The 15,387-nt window shown below is 38.5% G+C and overlaps 1 long non-coding RNA gene across 1 annotated transcript in view; it reads right to left on the minus strand.

Annotated features, from left to right (window-relative positions):
- Positions 1 to 8,906: 8,906 nt before the first annotated feature.
- LOC307182999 overlaps positions 8,907 to 15,387 on the minus strand; it is a 45,414-nt gene continuing 38,933 nt past the window's right edge. The window contains exon 3 of the long non-coding RNA XR_013827330.1: positions 8,907 to 9,631. This is a non-coding gene — a long non-coding RNA (uncharacterized lncRNA). The remainder of the gene's footprint in view (positions 9,632 to 15,387) is intronic.

The following is a 15,387-nucleotide window of genomic DNA, read 5'->3' on the forward strand; positions in this document are numbered from 1 at the left end:
TTTCTCATCTAAAAACTGGGCAAAACAGTATCTACCTCTCAGCCTTGTTGGACATTTTAAATGAGATAGCAAGTGAGACAGAGTCTTACAGCAGTCTGTGTGGACCGAGGACTTGTGAGCCCGTACACAATGTCAGCATCAGATCAAGCAGTGTGATATGCTTGTGCTGATCAAACCAAGGTTTAGGGGCCTCATTTTCAGAGGAATGGAGGAAAGTCAGAAAGCATTTGTTGCATATCCACTTATGTGTCTGCTTCGGGGATACTCAAGTGATGTCATGGTCTCAGCTCTCAAGAAGCTCTCAATCTAGAAACAAACGATAGGATAGTTTATCCAGAAGAAGGTGGTGTGTGTGTTGACAGTTCTGTAAGCAAAGTCAATGAGAAATAGTTGTCTGAATCACCCTTACATCACCCACTGCATCTAACCCAGCGTTTGCTCATGTATCTACTCAGTAAACATCTTTTGAATGAATGAGTGATGTAAGTTTTGCCTAGAAAAGAGAAGATTTAGGGAGAACAAAAAAACTCTCTTTAATATTTTTGAATTCTAACTTAACAGAGGGTGGACATATATTTGTAGCTCCAGAAAGCAGAACTGAGGCAAAAGGGCGAGGGGACAAGGAGGCAGAATTTGAGTTTTCTATGGAAAAATGTTCTTTCTTCTATGGAAAAAAGTAGAGCCACCAAAACAGAAAGACTAGAAAGAACGAGTGAGTGCCCTTTGCTGAGAACATTCAGTAAGAGGCTATATAGGGCGATCAGGAGGCTGTAGAGGGAATTCTTACCCTGAGCTATTGGAAGTTGGACTATATGACATAAAAATACTTTTCTTTGAGATGCTGATCATTAGCAGACTACAGTCCTGATAAGGTGCTGGGAAATTGATAAGGTGTTGGGAAATTAAACAGGACAATAGTATTTGGTTTAAACTATCAAAAAATTTTAAAAAATAACAAGAGGGAAGATGACAGTTTAAAAATTAGCTCAGGTTTTAACAAGGGTTCCACTACATGCACAGCATCTGGTATTGGTATGCAGAGATGTACAGCTCCGTCTTCACGCAATTTGATGGAAACCTTCCCTAAGTCCTTCCATGGCTCCACCATGGAAGACTGAATTGGAGCAACTATTCCATAGTTGGTTAAGTGCATAAAAGGAATTCTCGCCACTGGGCTCACAGAAGAGTTGTAATTGCTTCAGAGGTAACAGCATATGTAACAATTCTCAGATTCAGGTGCAGGTCCTCCAAGATGGCAGCTTCCCTATGCCTTGAATAAAATGAACCAAGTCAAGTTAACTCCAGACCAGAGTGAAAAGTGTACCCATGTCCTCTTTGTGGGCTGCCCTCTGAGCCCTAGTATGTGGAGCCCTCAAGCTAAATCAACCTAAAGAAAATTACTAATAACAGCACTCCTGGTACTCAGTCGTGGCAAACACCGGGAATGTTCAACGATAAACATTATTCTATAACAACAAAGAGATTTATTGCTATAAAATTAATTAAGGTTATTCTATTTTATTTGTGTCTGGAAACCGTAAAGCTTGGACTCTTTTGTGTATCTGTATTCAAAGATACAAGCCCTGGTGTCTTTTAGTAAGACATTTGCCTTCATAACTAGGACAAACTCTCTGAGACCTTAAAGAAAGATTTGATAGTAGATCTAAATTATCTTTGCAGGGAATTTGTGTGCTTATCCTTCTCTAAAAGTTATATTTCTCTGCTTTAAAAAAATAAAATCCATTCGGAATATTTAAAAAATAAAAGCTGGATCTTTTTCTTACTAGGCCTCTTAATTGAGATCCAGGGTTTGTGAATATCTAACAGTTTGCAGGATCCTTTGCCCAGTACCCTGCTCTTTTATGTTTGTTACTATATCAAAGGACACTGATCATATCATAAAACTAATATATTTATTTATGGTTCTTAATAGTTGTATCCATTGTTGCTTCGCCTCTGTGCCAATTAACTAGAATCAAAGTAAAAACCACAATCCTCAGTTTTCTATCCAGAGCTGCATGTAGAGACAAAACCAAAGTCTCAACACAAGAGAGAAGAAAACTGTGAAAAGTCCATTTCCAAAATTAGCAAATAGAGGAAGCCTGAAAACCACATACCCCAGGGCTCCATTTCGTCTTCAAGAAAAACCAGGATCTAACTTTTCACTCAAAAGTTTCCAGCCCAGGCCACTTCAGCAACACAACATTTCAATTCTAGTATTTAAGGAATGGTTTGAAATATTCCCCAATTCAGTTTAACACCTCCCAGAGCACATTTCCACAGTGTGTAAGTGCACTGCCAAACAGACAGCCCTGCCGCAAACACAGGTAAAGAGCCTCTAGGCCAACAGAAGAGGTTACATTTGTTTGGCAACTTCCTCTGGGCTATTAGACTTGAGACTGCCAGCAGCTAAAATGAAAAGTGCTTCTCGACAGACGTTTGCAGCAAACTAAGCAGAAGAGCAAAGAGCACAGCCCAGGGCCTAGAACAAAGGACGAAGCAGGAGCAGTGATGCTGTCTCAGGCCCATGGCTGCATCTTGAAGCTGCAGCCCTTCTGAGTGAACACCAGGACCCAGCCCAGCAGGCCACAAACAGCGACTTTACCCACCTCTCCATCCTGCACTTAATTGTTTCAGTAAACATGGTTAAAGATAAATGAGGTTGTATTTCAGTTGTCAAAGGCCTCACAATCTTACCTCTGCAGAGGACTCTTGACTAGTTGACTCCACCCTCCTGCTGCCTCCATTTGCCACAAGTTGTTATAACAGATTCAGGCTCAAAAACGCTTAGGCTGTAATCCACAATCCATCTTTTCCTTGCACTTCTAAACATTAAGATAAATAGAAACTTCATCAGTAAACATTGTGACAGTTATCTTTTTAACTGTCATTTCTATAAACTTACACGCATCCTTTTCTAAATCACGCTCAGATGTATCAGTTGTGCAAATATAAACATATTTAGCAGAATTCTGTCATTTCCTCACAGGTATCTTCATTTGTGAATGACTCACTTCATACATCTTCATAAACCTGAGAAACCACCGTCTGAGTAATTCACAGATTCAGGCGACGATGCTGGCAAAGTCCAAAGCTGACAAGGTCTGCAGGGTCAGCTGTGGGGAGAGAGTAGCCAGAACTCATGGCTATGGGATTGTTCTCATCTGTCTTTGGGTACAAGAAATGTCACAGAGGTTCTCCCGAAATGAAGCTCTCCCTTTCTCTTGGCCTGATTTGTGCTACCTAATCCTCCAACTCTTGATTAAACATTATCTTTCCCATCTGCTCTAGGGAAGGTTCAACACCTTGTGGACCACCTCCCGGTTGATTGGTTTTTATGGGCAACCTGATCTCAGTTTTTTGCACATACTTAGGATTATCTCAAGGACAAAGAGGATGAACAATCCATTAGCTATAATAAGGGACCACACATCTCATGGTAGACACAGCATATATTTGATTTCAAAAGAAAAGGCTGAATTAAAATATGTCTGTCCAAAAATGTCTCACCTCCCATATACAGAAACAGCAGTTTCTGTTCTCCCCTCTGGTGAGCGGTACTACTGGAAATCACATCTCAGTCCCACTCAATCAGCCTTCCCAGCCCTTAAATCTTATTTTAAGATCTGGCACTACAGCAAGATAAAGATCCTCTCGAAAGCCCTCTCCATGATGATCTGTGGGCAAAGTATGTGGAATGTACACACACACACACACACACACACACACACACAGGCACGTTTTTTAAAGGAAATGCATCACTATTGCTTTATGTGGAAAACATTTCTTTAGAGGTACATGTATCCCATTGCTTAAATTTATAAAACATCAATCTTGAAAATTTAGTCAAATACACAGAGTTATCTGAGAAAGCCAGTTTATATTGCTAGCCAGTGCTAATTACAGAACTTAGAAAATCATTGCTGTTATTTACATCAATATTTAATTCAATGTAGAGTAATCGACCAGGACCTCATTTGCCCACCTCCTAACTTAAATTGAACATTATTGTAAAAGTCTATACTCACTTGATTTTCAGGAGAATTCCTTATAAACACTCATCTCTCTTTGCACCCCTATTTTATTGATGAGCTCAGTTTGTTTTCTTGGCTGACCTTTCAAAGAAAGGTATGTGCTTTTTCTGTTTCTCTGCAGCTTTACGATCCTGTAACAATTACAATTATGATGACATCTGATCACACTGCATATATTAATGACAAGACATATCTGACCACATGTCTTCACAGCTGACTGATCTCATGGATGAGAGCTGTCAGGCTGCCTCCTCGCAACTTGTATCTCAAGGTAATTAAAAACTAGCTTTTTTAGCAGTTTGAACTTGGTTTTGCAGTGAATTGGAAATATCGCATGCTGCAGAAAGAGAGAATGCACCAGTCACCTGCTCCGCTTTATGCAACAAAAGATTTGAAAGACAGGTACAGGAGTTAATAACATACCTACAGTGAGGGCTTTCAAGCTCTTGAATATGCTTCTTTATTCATTACTTAGCTTAAGGAAAGAATGCCAAAGTGCAAAGCTGAGTGTCATCTCCAAATTGCAATTTAGGCCCTGACTTAACAGGTCTAAGTCAAGGTCAAGCCAAGGGGAAGAACCAAACAAGCATGCTTAAACGGGCACAGACTGTCCAGAAGAATGCAGAAGCCAGGGGTGGTGGCCTCTGGAAACAGAAGAGGAGGAGTGAGGGTGACAGGGAGAATTACTCTTCACTGCGTTCTCTTTTGTTCCATTTGAACATTCTACCTGATGTTCGTATTACTTTAAAGAGTGTTTGGCAAATGACTAAATAATATTTGCCCCCTCCAAGCACTGCGATAACCCTGACTGTCTCCAAAACTCAGCTCTAGTGAAATAGCGCAGCAGCCAGGGTCGCTCTCCAGAGGCCCAGCGCCTCACTCCTTTTCCTCCTTATCCCTCAAGAGGGTCCCTCTTCCTGCCTCCACCCGCCTTTCCTCGTAGCCTCAACCAGTGTCCTTCTTAGATTTTCACCCTGTCAAAGGTAGTTTCCAAGAAACCGTCTGATCTATTGAATACAAATGAATGATAACAGTTTTGCTTTCATACCCATATGTAAAAGAGCAAAGTCAGACAGAAAGGAACCATTCGAATCCATTGTGATAACACTGGAAACAAATTTCCCTAGATTAAACTGTTGGGGAAGATGTCTACGTGTGCTCTGTTTGGGGACAAAGAGGGATATCTCGTCGGGGAAGGGAAGTAGTGCTGAGATCATAAGCAGAAGGATTAGCAAGTGTATGGGATGCCGTGTTGGAGAACAGCCCACAGCCGGGCCTGACTGACCACACTGCTGGGCAGGATGCTTAGAAAACAGGATCCTTGCATCCAGCCCTTCCCGACTCTGCTGGAGCCCTCGGGCAATGATATGCCTAAAACACCACCACTGGGTATCTTCAAAGTGGTACAGCAATCTCACCTAGCAGGACCCTGGGCTGGTGAAAATATGTTCTGCAGGGTTCTTTTTTTTAATTTTATTTATTTATTTATTTTATTTTTGGCTGTGTTGGGTCTTCGTTTCTGTGAGAGGGCTTTCTCTAGCTGCCGCGAGCAGGGGCCACTCTTCATCACAGTGCGCGGGCCTCTCACTGTCTCGGCCTCTCTTGTTGCGGAGCACAGGCTCCGGACGCGCAGGCTCAGTAGTTGTGGTTCACAGGCCTAGTTGCTCCGCGGCAATGTGGGATCTTCCCAGACCAGGGCTCGAACCCGTGTCCCCTGCATTGGCAGGCAGAGTCTCAACCACTGCGCCACCAGAGAAGCCCTGCAGGGTTCTTTGAACACTCTCCATGAGATTGCTCTAACCTTCCTTAGCTGCCTGACTTTACTCCTTTCTGCCTTCTCAATGCCCCATTTTGATACTGCCTCAAATCCAAAGTTTCTCCTTCTCTTCACACATACAAGTTAGAACATGGTAAGACAAAAGATTGCCTACTTGAGAATTAACCATTTCACCTTTAAGTGGTTAGTAAGGCCAAACTCATTAGTCTTCTCCTAATTGCTGTTTTCTACAGTATAATTACATGGCACCAACCAGCAAAATTGCTGGTTAAAGGCTTGTGGGATGCTTCTGTGGCTGCCCTGCATGCCCATGTCATTCTGTAGAGAAGTTGGCGTGGGAATACTAGCCCCCGTAACTGAATAATCTATGTAAGATCTACTTAAAGACATTTGCGTTTTTGTCAGTATGGAAAATTATTACGTTAACGTTAAGCATCATTGACCTTTTTTTCCCCAAGATGGAAATGCTTTTATGGCTTTTTCTGGGCTTAACGTAAATAATACCTGTTTTACAAAATCCTTACTCAAGAGAACAGTACAAAATTGTAAATGAAAGTCCTCTTCATTATCTTCCCTGAATGGGATATCCACTGTTACCAGTTTGGTATATATCTTTAGAGATATCTATTATGCACAGAAAACTAATGAAAGCAATCTGTACATGCTATGTCAGAATTCTGTTGTAAGTGGCAAAATCGAATTCATACTAGCTTGAGCATAAAAGTTCTCACAGATTTAAAAACCCGATCTAGAGCTTCAGGTATAGCTTGATCCAGGGACTCAAATGTTATCACCGGGACTTGGTTTCTAACCATCCCTAACCCTTGCCATTCTCCATGTTGGTATTACTCTCGGGCTCCATATGCTGTCCACCAGTAGCTCCAGGTTCACCCGTCCTCAAGGTAAATTTTAGCAAGAAAAGGCAGATCATTTCTTCCTGCTCTCTCTTACACAAGTCCTATGATGTGTATGGGTCAACATGGCTCAAATATTCATCTCCAAACCTCTTAATATGACCAGAAAAATGAAATATTCTGATTGACCAAGGCTTGAGTCTCACATTTACCCCTGCAGCCACCTGTGAAATAAATTCCTTCCTAAACACATGGACTGTGGGCGATGCCTCCAGAAAATGAGGGACTGTTGACAGAAGAGTGAAGGAAAGCTGACAAACAAAAGTAACAGATGCCCCAATACATTTGCTTCTTTCACCATTGGTATCAGGGCCAGCAACCTAATTTGTGAGGCTCAGTTCAAAATGAAAATATTGGGCTCCTTCTTCAAAAAGCAGTAAAAAAGTGGCATTAATGGTACTAAAATATAAAATTATTTCTGTTCTTCTGCAACCTCTCCTTCAACCTGTCATGGTATTTGGTTTTTGCTCTGTAATGTTGTTCTAAGAAAAACTAAAAATTCAAATTATTGCCATGAATATTATCGCTCAATATATATTTTTCTATATCAGTTTTAAATGCACATACAAAGCTTTTAGCTCATATATGGGTCACCAAAATTACACAATTTGTATTTTGTAGCTCACACATGCATATGTATTTCGTTCTTAGCAGAACAGTGGAAACTAACTGAACCATTTTAATTTCCCCTCCTGAATGTACACCCTGTACAACATTGTCTACCTTCGGCTTACTGCTGAGTTAGGAAAGACTGAAAGGACAAGTCATTATGTGTTGCTCTTCTTTCCCTTTACTTCTATATCATCATTTGTAGCATAAGTGGCTGGCAAACACACAGAAGTAACAGAAATATGAAAGGATATGACAGAGTGTCTTGGTCATTCGTGATTCTTAGAATGCCATTACCTTGTTTCTGCATTCAGAACAAGTTCTGGTTTGAATGGAAAGCACAGCCTTTGGGGCTGTCAGGGACCCCGCTCACTCAGCTATTGATGGAACTCCCTTACCTTGTATTTACCCTGAGTCTCACTGACTCCCACATATGGTGGGTTAACTGGAATTCAGTGTTCAGGGCATCAAGAGTGCTACGTGCTGATGGGGCAGCAAAGAATACAGACACACGATTCATTTACAAAATGCAAATTCGAAAATAAAGTCCTTAAAAATTCCAAGAAAGCAACTTCCGAGTATTAAACCTTGTTGAGGGCCCTTGACGATCAGAAACATCTTTATTATCCCCATTTTCCAGAGGAGAAAACAGAGGCTTGGAAAGTTTACGTGACAGTTAAGGGATTATTGTTGGAACATGGGTCTATCAGAAACCAAAGTCCTGCTCTGAAGACTGTGCTATACAACTATATGTTCCTAAACTCAAAATGATGTTTCTAATTTTCATATTAATATGGCAAACTGTCCTGCAACTAGTTGAATTAGAGCATAAAATAATCCTTAACCACAGAATGGCATTGTTTAATACCTAGCAACCCTGAGGATGTTAACCAAAAAGAAGAATGTAACCTAAACTTTATCTGTCTGGCCAGGAGCTGAAAGGCAACTAGGAAAACTGAGTATGCATCACTCATCTTGAAGCCTCGTAAAAGAAGGGAAATTGTATTTGCAAGTCCAATTTCTGAATGTTTGAGGAAGCCTCACAGGAACACTGCAGTGAGGAGTTAAAATGAGGACCTGAAGAGGGGATGTGGATAATATAGTGCATGGGGCTCTCCACTGCAGGGTATGTAAATACTTTACACACTAATTCAATTACATTTTCAGATTACGCAGGGAGACTGATTTAAGCAACAGCCTGCACCGTTGTCCCATCACCCGTGCATACATGCAGGAGAACAGAGTTAAGAGAGCTGGGCCGATCTTAACTCTGGATTTCTTGACTTTTATGGGCTTAAGTTGGAACTTTAATGTTTTATTAATGTCAAGTTTTCGGAGTTGGTATTCAAAACGTTTCAAATAGAGATATGATGGGTCTCAAAGACCTGGAATCTGTTCACATTGGCAGGTAGGGTAAAAAATATATATATATCTCTCCACTATTTTAGACAAATCATCAACCAGTCAAGGAACTCGGTGGGATTATTCTTGCATAAATTATTAACCCTGCAAAAAGTGAAAATATTTAACTTGCAATTATTAATAAATGCATAGGCAATGTATATAATTGTGACTTTTGAAAATCCTTATTCCAATTTATAACTAAATACATTCTTAAATTGATGAGCTTCAGAAAAAGGGCAATAAGAAACCATAAAAATAAAAGATTTGCTTCAAGCACAAAAGAAATGAGCTAACTCTTGTAAGTGCCTCAAAGAGTCAAGAAATTCTAGACTGTCTTTCATATTATTTATATCTTGTATTGATTTATGCAATATGTCCCTTCCAAAACCTTAATGCCCTGGTTAAACGTGTGATTTTCTAGTAGGAAATTCTAAAGATGACCCAATTTCCAATAATAAAAACTTTTCTATTAGACTGATTCTCTTCCATTTCAAAGGTTTGGCCTTTGGAAAAAAAAGTGAGATTTATATAATATGTTTTTCAGGGAAGAGGAAAGAATTGCACTGAGGGTTAATTTCAAACTTTTTCTTGCATCTGAATAAATAAGTGTATTGATAGTCTATATTCTCCTAGAAAATATTATTTAACAACACATTTCTGTTTTGAAAGATCAAGGATCAATGTGCTATAAAAATTTTAATCAGATTGCTACCATTAATGAGTATTAACACCTTTTCTCAGTGTTACTTCTGTTTTTGCCACATTAATATGACTTGATTTACCTACTTCCCAGTTCATTTGCAATACTCACAGGTTTTATGGGGAAGATTTTTATTTTTGCAGAAACTGAAGATTTTGAGTTACATGTTTCCATATTCATAAACGTCTTGACTCTGAAGAATAAAGTGAAAAGAGATTTAAACTGGACAAAATGCTGCTTATAAAACAGTCAGTCAGGAATAATCATCTCAACTAAAGCAACTGTTTGTGCAAAAACAAAAGGGGCCAAATATTGTCCTTGAATGCGCACACACAGCTCCTATTAGCTTTTGAAAACAGCTTCGTGAGAGTAGCCAAGCACAGTGTTTAGCCCAATTTGGTCTACTCAATCCAGACCACTACAGCCATGAAAGATAAAGACAGATTATAAGACATTTTGCATGCCACTACAGTAGCATGCTTTGTGTTTTTCCAGTCCCCAGGGTTTCCTTCATCAGGCCAAATGTCAGGGATCACATCTGAGAAGTTTGAAAAGCCTATAGATCAAATTTATTTGCAATGCTACTTGCCGTTGTTAGCAGCCCTATCTCAGAGGATGCCATTCTTTCTGTGTTGGGTGCCAAACTCTAGCAAATTAAGTTTACCAAAAGGAAACAGTCTTAGTCATATGCAAATGAAATTAAATGCTAAGACAAAAATAAAAGGACATTGATTTTAAACAGTTTTTTTTAAGACCAATCAAGAGATATTGAATTAATATGTTTTAGACAGTCTCAATGTCCTAGTTTATAAGATATATTCCAAGGACAGGGTGTTTTTATAGTTTGCTAAATTAAATTTCCATCAGAAGTGCTTATACCTATATACATGGTTATCTACAATGGTTATTTACTTCAAAATAGGGCCATAAGTCTCAGGACTGGCTTTGTCTAAGACAATACTTAGTAGGAGGGTGAGAGAAGGGTTGATTTCCCTGTCAAATGGCTCCCTCTGGGCACTACACACATCTTGAATAACAGAAGACCCATCCCTATTATACAATATTATACAATTAGCCAATTATCCACCAGCCTCCCTTTTTTTTTCCTTTCTTTCCAGAAATAGGAAAATTTGGGCAAACTATATTGTAATCCTATGTCAAACGCCACACTGCTGACTGCACCCCATTTACTACAGCTGATGGGTACCCAGGGGTGTTTGCTCTCAAGGTGGACACTTATCTGACACCTTGATTCCCTGGTACCTTTAAAATGCTTCTTGTCTTCTCTATGTGTCTGGGGTCTTAATCCAGGACATTTCCCAAGAGTAAAATTCCTATTGATGTCAACAAAATGTTTGACATGAATGTAAGATGTATTGCTAAGCCCATCTCAGAACTTCTTGGGACATCCCAAGTACGCATAAAGGGAGGAAGAGAGATTTCTGAGTAATTTGTCATGTTTCACAAAACATGAGCTGATATTTTACACAAATGTTCTACCAGTTTCTGAAGGGAAAATAATGTCAAATACCATGAATCTGACTTGCTGATGGCAATGTGTGTTTGTGTGTGTGGTTGGGAGGAAATACACCCGTGTGTGTCACAGCTACACTATGTGCTCAGACATGTCAGGTTTACTTTACAGCAGGACTTGTGCAATTGGCTCAGTAAGCTTTAAAAAAAAAAAAAGTTGAATCTTTCAGCTGAAATAAGACAACTGAATGTGGTTTTCAATTATCCATACCGTACTTAGCTCTTTTCTGAAGGTAACAATGAGTTTGACTGTCAAAAGCCAGGTGAGCAGTGGGCTAATAATGATAGTAGATTGGAGAAGGGGAAGTGCAATAAGAGTATCAACCTATACCCTCCTGCTTCCATCAAGTGAAGTAACATCTGACATTCACAGAAAGATAGACAAGACGAAAAGGCAGAGAGCTATGTACCAGATGAAGGAACAAGATAAAACCCCAGAAAAACAACTAAATGAAGTGGAGATAGGCAACCTTCCAGAAAAAGAATTCAGAATAATGATAGTGAAGATGGTCCAGGACCTCGGAAAGAGAATGGAGGCAAAGATCAAGAAGATGCAAGAAATGTTTAACAAAAACCTAGGAGAAGTAAAGAACAAACAACAGAGATGAACAATACAATAACTGAAATGAAAAATACACTAGAAGGAATCAATAGCAGAATAACTGAGACAGAAGAACGGATAAGTGACCTGGAAGACAGACTGGTGGAATTCACTGCTGCTGAACAGAATAAAGAAAAAAGAATGAAAAGAAATGAAGACAGCCTAAGAGAACTCTGGGACAATATTAAATGCAACAACATTCACATTATAGGGGTCCCAGAAGGAGAAGAGAGAGAGAAAGGACAGGAAAAAATATTTGAAGAGATTATAGTTGAAAACTTCCCTAACATGGGAAAAGAAATAGCCACCCAAGTCCAGGAAAAACAGAGAGTCCCATACAGGATAAACCCAAGGAGAAACATGCTGAGACACATAATAATCAAATTGGCAAAAATTAAAGACAAAGAAAAATTATTGGAAGCAGAAAGGGAAAAAAAAACAGGTAACGTAAAAGGGGACTCACATAAGGTTAACAGCTGATTTCTCAGCAGAAACTCTACAAGCCAGAAGGGAGTGGCATGATATACTTAAAGTGATGAAAGAAACTACAACCAAGATTACTCTACCCGGCAAGGATCTCATTCAGATTCGATGGAGAAATCAAAATCTTTACAGAAAAGCAAAAGCTAACAGAATTCAGAACCACCAAACCAGCTCTACAACAAATGCGAAAGGAACTTCTCTAAGTAGGAAACAAAGGAGAAGAAAAGGACCTACAAAAACAAACCACAAACAATTAAGAAAATGGTCATAGGAACATACATATCGATAATTACCTTAAATGAATGGATTAAATTCTCCAACCAAAAGACACAGGCTTGCTGAATGGATACAAAAACAAGACCCATATATATGCTATCTACAAGAGACCCACTTCAGACCTAGGGACACATACACACTGAAAGTGAGGGGATGGAAAAAGATATTCCATGCAAATGGAAATCAAAAGAAAGCTGGAGTAGCAATACTCATATCATATAAAATAGACTTTAAAATAAAGAATGTTACAAGAGACAAGGAAGGACACTACATAATGATAAAGGGATCAATCCAAGAAGAAGATATAACAATTAAAAATATATATGCACCCAACATAGGAGCACCTCAATACATAAGGCAACTGCGAAGAACTATAAAAGAGGAAATCAACAGTAACACAATAATAGTGGGGGACTTTAACACCTCACTTACACCAATGGACAGATCATCGAAAATGAAAATAAATAAGGAAACAGAAGCTTTAAATGACATAATAGACCAGATAGATTTAATTGATATTTATAGGACATTCCATCTCAAAACAGCAGATTACACTTTCTTCTCAAGTGTGAACAGAACATTCTCCAGGATAGATCACATCTTGGGTCAAAAATCAAGCCTCAGTAAATTTAAGAAAACTGAAATCATATCAAGCATCTTTTCTGACCACAATGCCATGAGATTAGAAATGAATTACAGGGAAGAAAACATAAAAAACACAAACACATGGAGGCTAAACAATACATTACTAAATAACCAAGAGGTCACTGATGAAATCAAAGGGGAAATCAAAAAATACCTAGAGACAAATGACAATGAAAACACAACAATCCAAAACCTATGGAATGCAGCAAAAGCAGTTCTAAGAGGGAAGTTTATAGCTATACAAGCCTACCTCAAAAAACAAGAAAAATCTCAAACAATCTAACCTTGCACCTAAAGGAACTAGAGAAAGAAGAACAAACAAAACCCAAAGTTAGCAGAAGGAAAGAAATCATAGAGATCAGAGCAGTAGTAAATGAAAAAAACAAAGAAAACAATACCAAAGATCAATAAAACTAAAAGCTGGTTCTTTGAGAAGATAAACAAACTTGATTAACCATTAACCAGACTCATCAAGAAAAAGAGGGAGAGGACCAAATCAATAAAATTAAAAATGAAAATGGAGAAGTTACAACAAACACCACAGAAATACAAAGCATCCTAAGAGACTACTACAAGCAACTCTATGCCAAAAAAATAGACAACCTGTAAGAAATGGAAAACTTCTTAGAAAGGTATAAACTTCCAAGACTGAACCAGGAAGAAATAGAAAATATGAACAGACAAATCACAAGTAATGAAATTGAAACTGATTAAAAATCTTCCAACAAACAGAAGTCCAGGACCAGATGGCTTCACAGGTGATTTCTATCAAACATTTAGAGAATAGCTAACACCCATCCTTCTCAAACTCTTCCAAAAAATTGCAGAGGAAGGAACACTCCCAAACTCATTATATGAGGCCACCATCACCCTGATACGAAAACCAGACAAAGATACTACAAAAAAAGAAAATTACAGACCAGTATCACTGATGAACATAGATGCAAAAATCCTCAACAAAATATTAGCAAACAGAATCCAACAGCACATTAAAAGGATCATACACCATGATCAAGTGGGATTTATCCCAGGGACGCAAGGATTCTTCAATATACGCAAATCAATCAATGTGATACACCATATTAACAAATCGAAGGGTAAAAACTATATGACCATCTCAATAGATACAGAAAAAGCTTTTGATAAAATTCAACACCCATTTATGATAAAAACCCTCCAGAAAGTGGGCATAGGGGGAACCTACCTCAACATAATAAAGGCCATATACGACAAACCCACAGCAAACATCATTCTCAATGGTGAAATAATGAAAGCATTTCCTCTAAGATCAGGAACAGGACAAGGATGTCCACTCTCACCAGTATTATTCAACATAATTTTGGAAGTCCTAGACATGGCAATCAGAGAAGAAAAAGAAATACAAAGAATCCAAATTGGAAAAGAAGAAGTAAAACTGTCACTGTTTGCAGATGACATGATACTATTCATAGAGAACCCTAAAGATGCCACCAGAAAACTACTAGAGCTAATCAATGAATTTGGTAAAGTTGCAGGATACAAAATTAATGCACAGAAATCTTTTGTATCCCTATATACTAATGATGAAAAATCTGAAAAAGAAATTAAGGAAACACTCCCATTTACCATTGTAACAAAAAGAATAAAATACGTAGGAATAAACCTACCTAGGGAGATAAAAAACCTGTATGCAGAAAATTATAAGACAATAATGAAAGAAATTAAAGATGATACCAACAGATGGAGAGATATACCATGTTCTTGGATTGGAAGAATCAACACTGTGAAAATGAGTATACTACCCAAAGCAATCTACAGATTCAATGCAATCCCTATCAAATTACCAATGGCATTTTTTATAGGACTAGAACAAAAAATCTTAAAATTTATATGGAGACACAAAAGACCCCGAATAGCCAAAGCAGTCTTGAGGGAAAAAAGCAGAGCTGGAAGAGTTGGACTCCCTGACCTCAGACTATACTACAAAGCTACAGTAATCCAGACAATATGGTACTGGCACAAAAACAGAAATATAGATCAATGGAACAAGATAGGAAGTCCAGAGATAAACCCACGCACCTATGGTCAGCTAATCTATGACAATGGAGGCAAGGATATGCAATGGAGAAAAGACAGTCTCTTCAATAAGTGGTGCTGGGAAAACTGGACAGCTACCTGTAAAAGAATGAACTTAGAACACCCTCTAACACCATACACAAAAATAAACTCAAAATGGTTTGGAGACCTAAATGTATGACCAGATATTATAAAACTCTTGGAGGAAAACATAGGAAGAACACTCTTTTACATAAATCACAGCAAGATCCTTTTTGATCCACCTCCTAGAGTAATGGAAATAAAAACAAAAATAAACAAATGAACCTAATGAAACTTAAAAGCTTTTGCACAGCAAGGAAAACCATAAACAAGTC

Source organism: Stenella coeruleoalba (genome assembly GCF_951394435.1).
Source record: "Stenella coeruleoalba genome assembly, chromosome: 1".
Classification (NCBI taxonomy): Eukaryota; Metazoa; Chordata; class Mammalia; order Artiodactyla; family Delphinidae; genus Stenella; species Stenella coeruleoalba.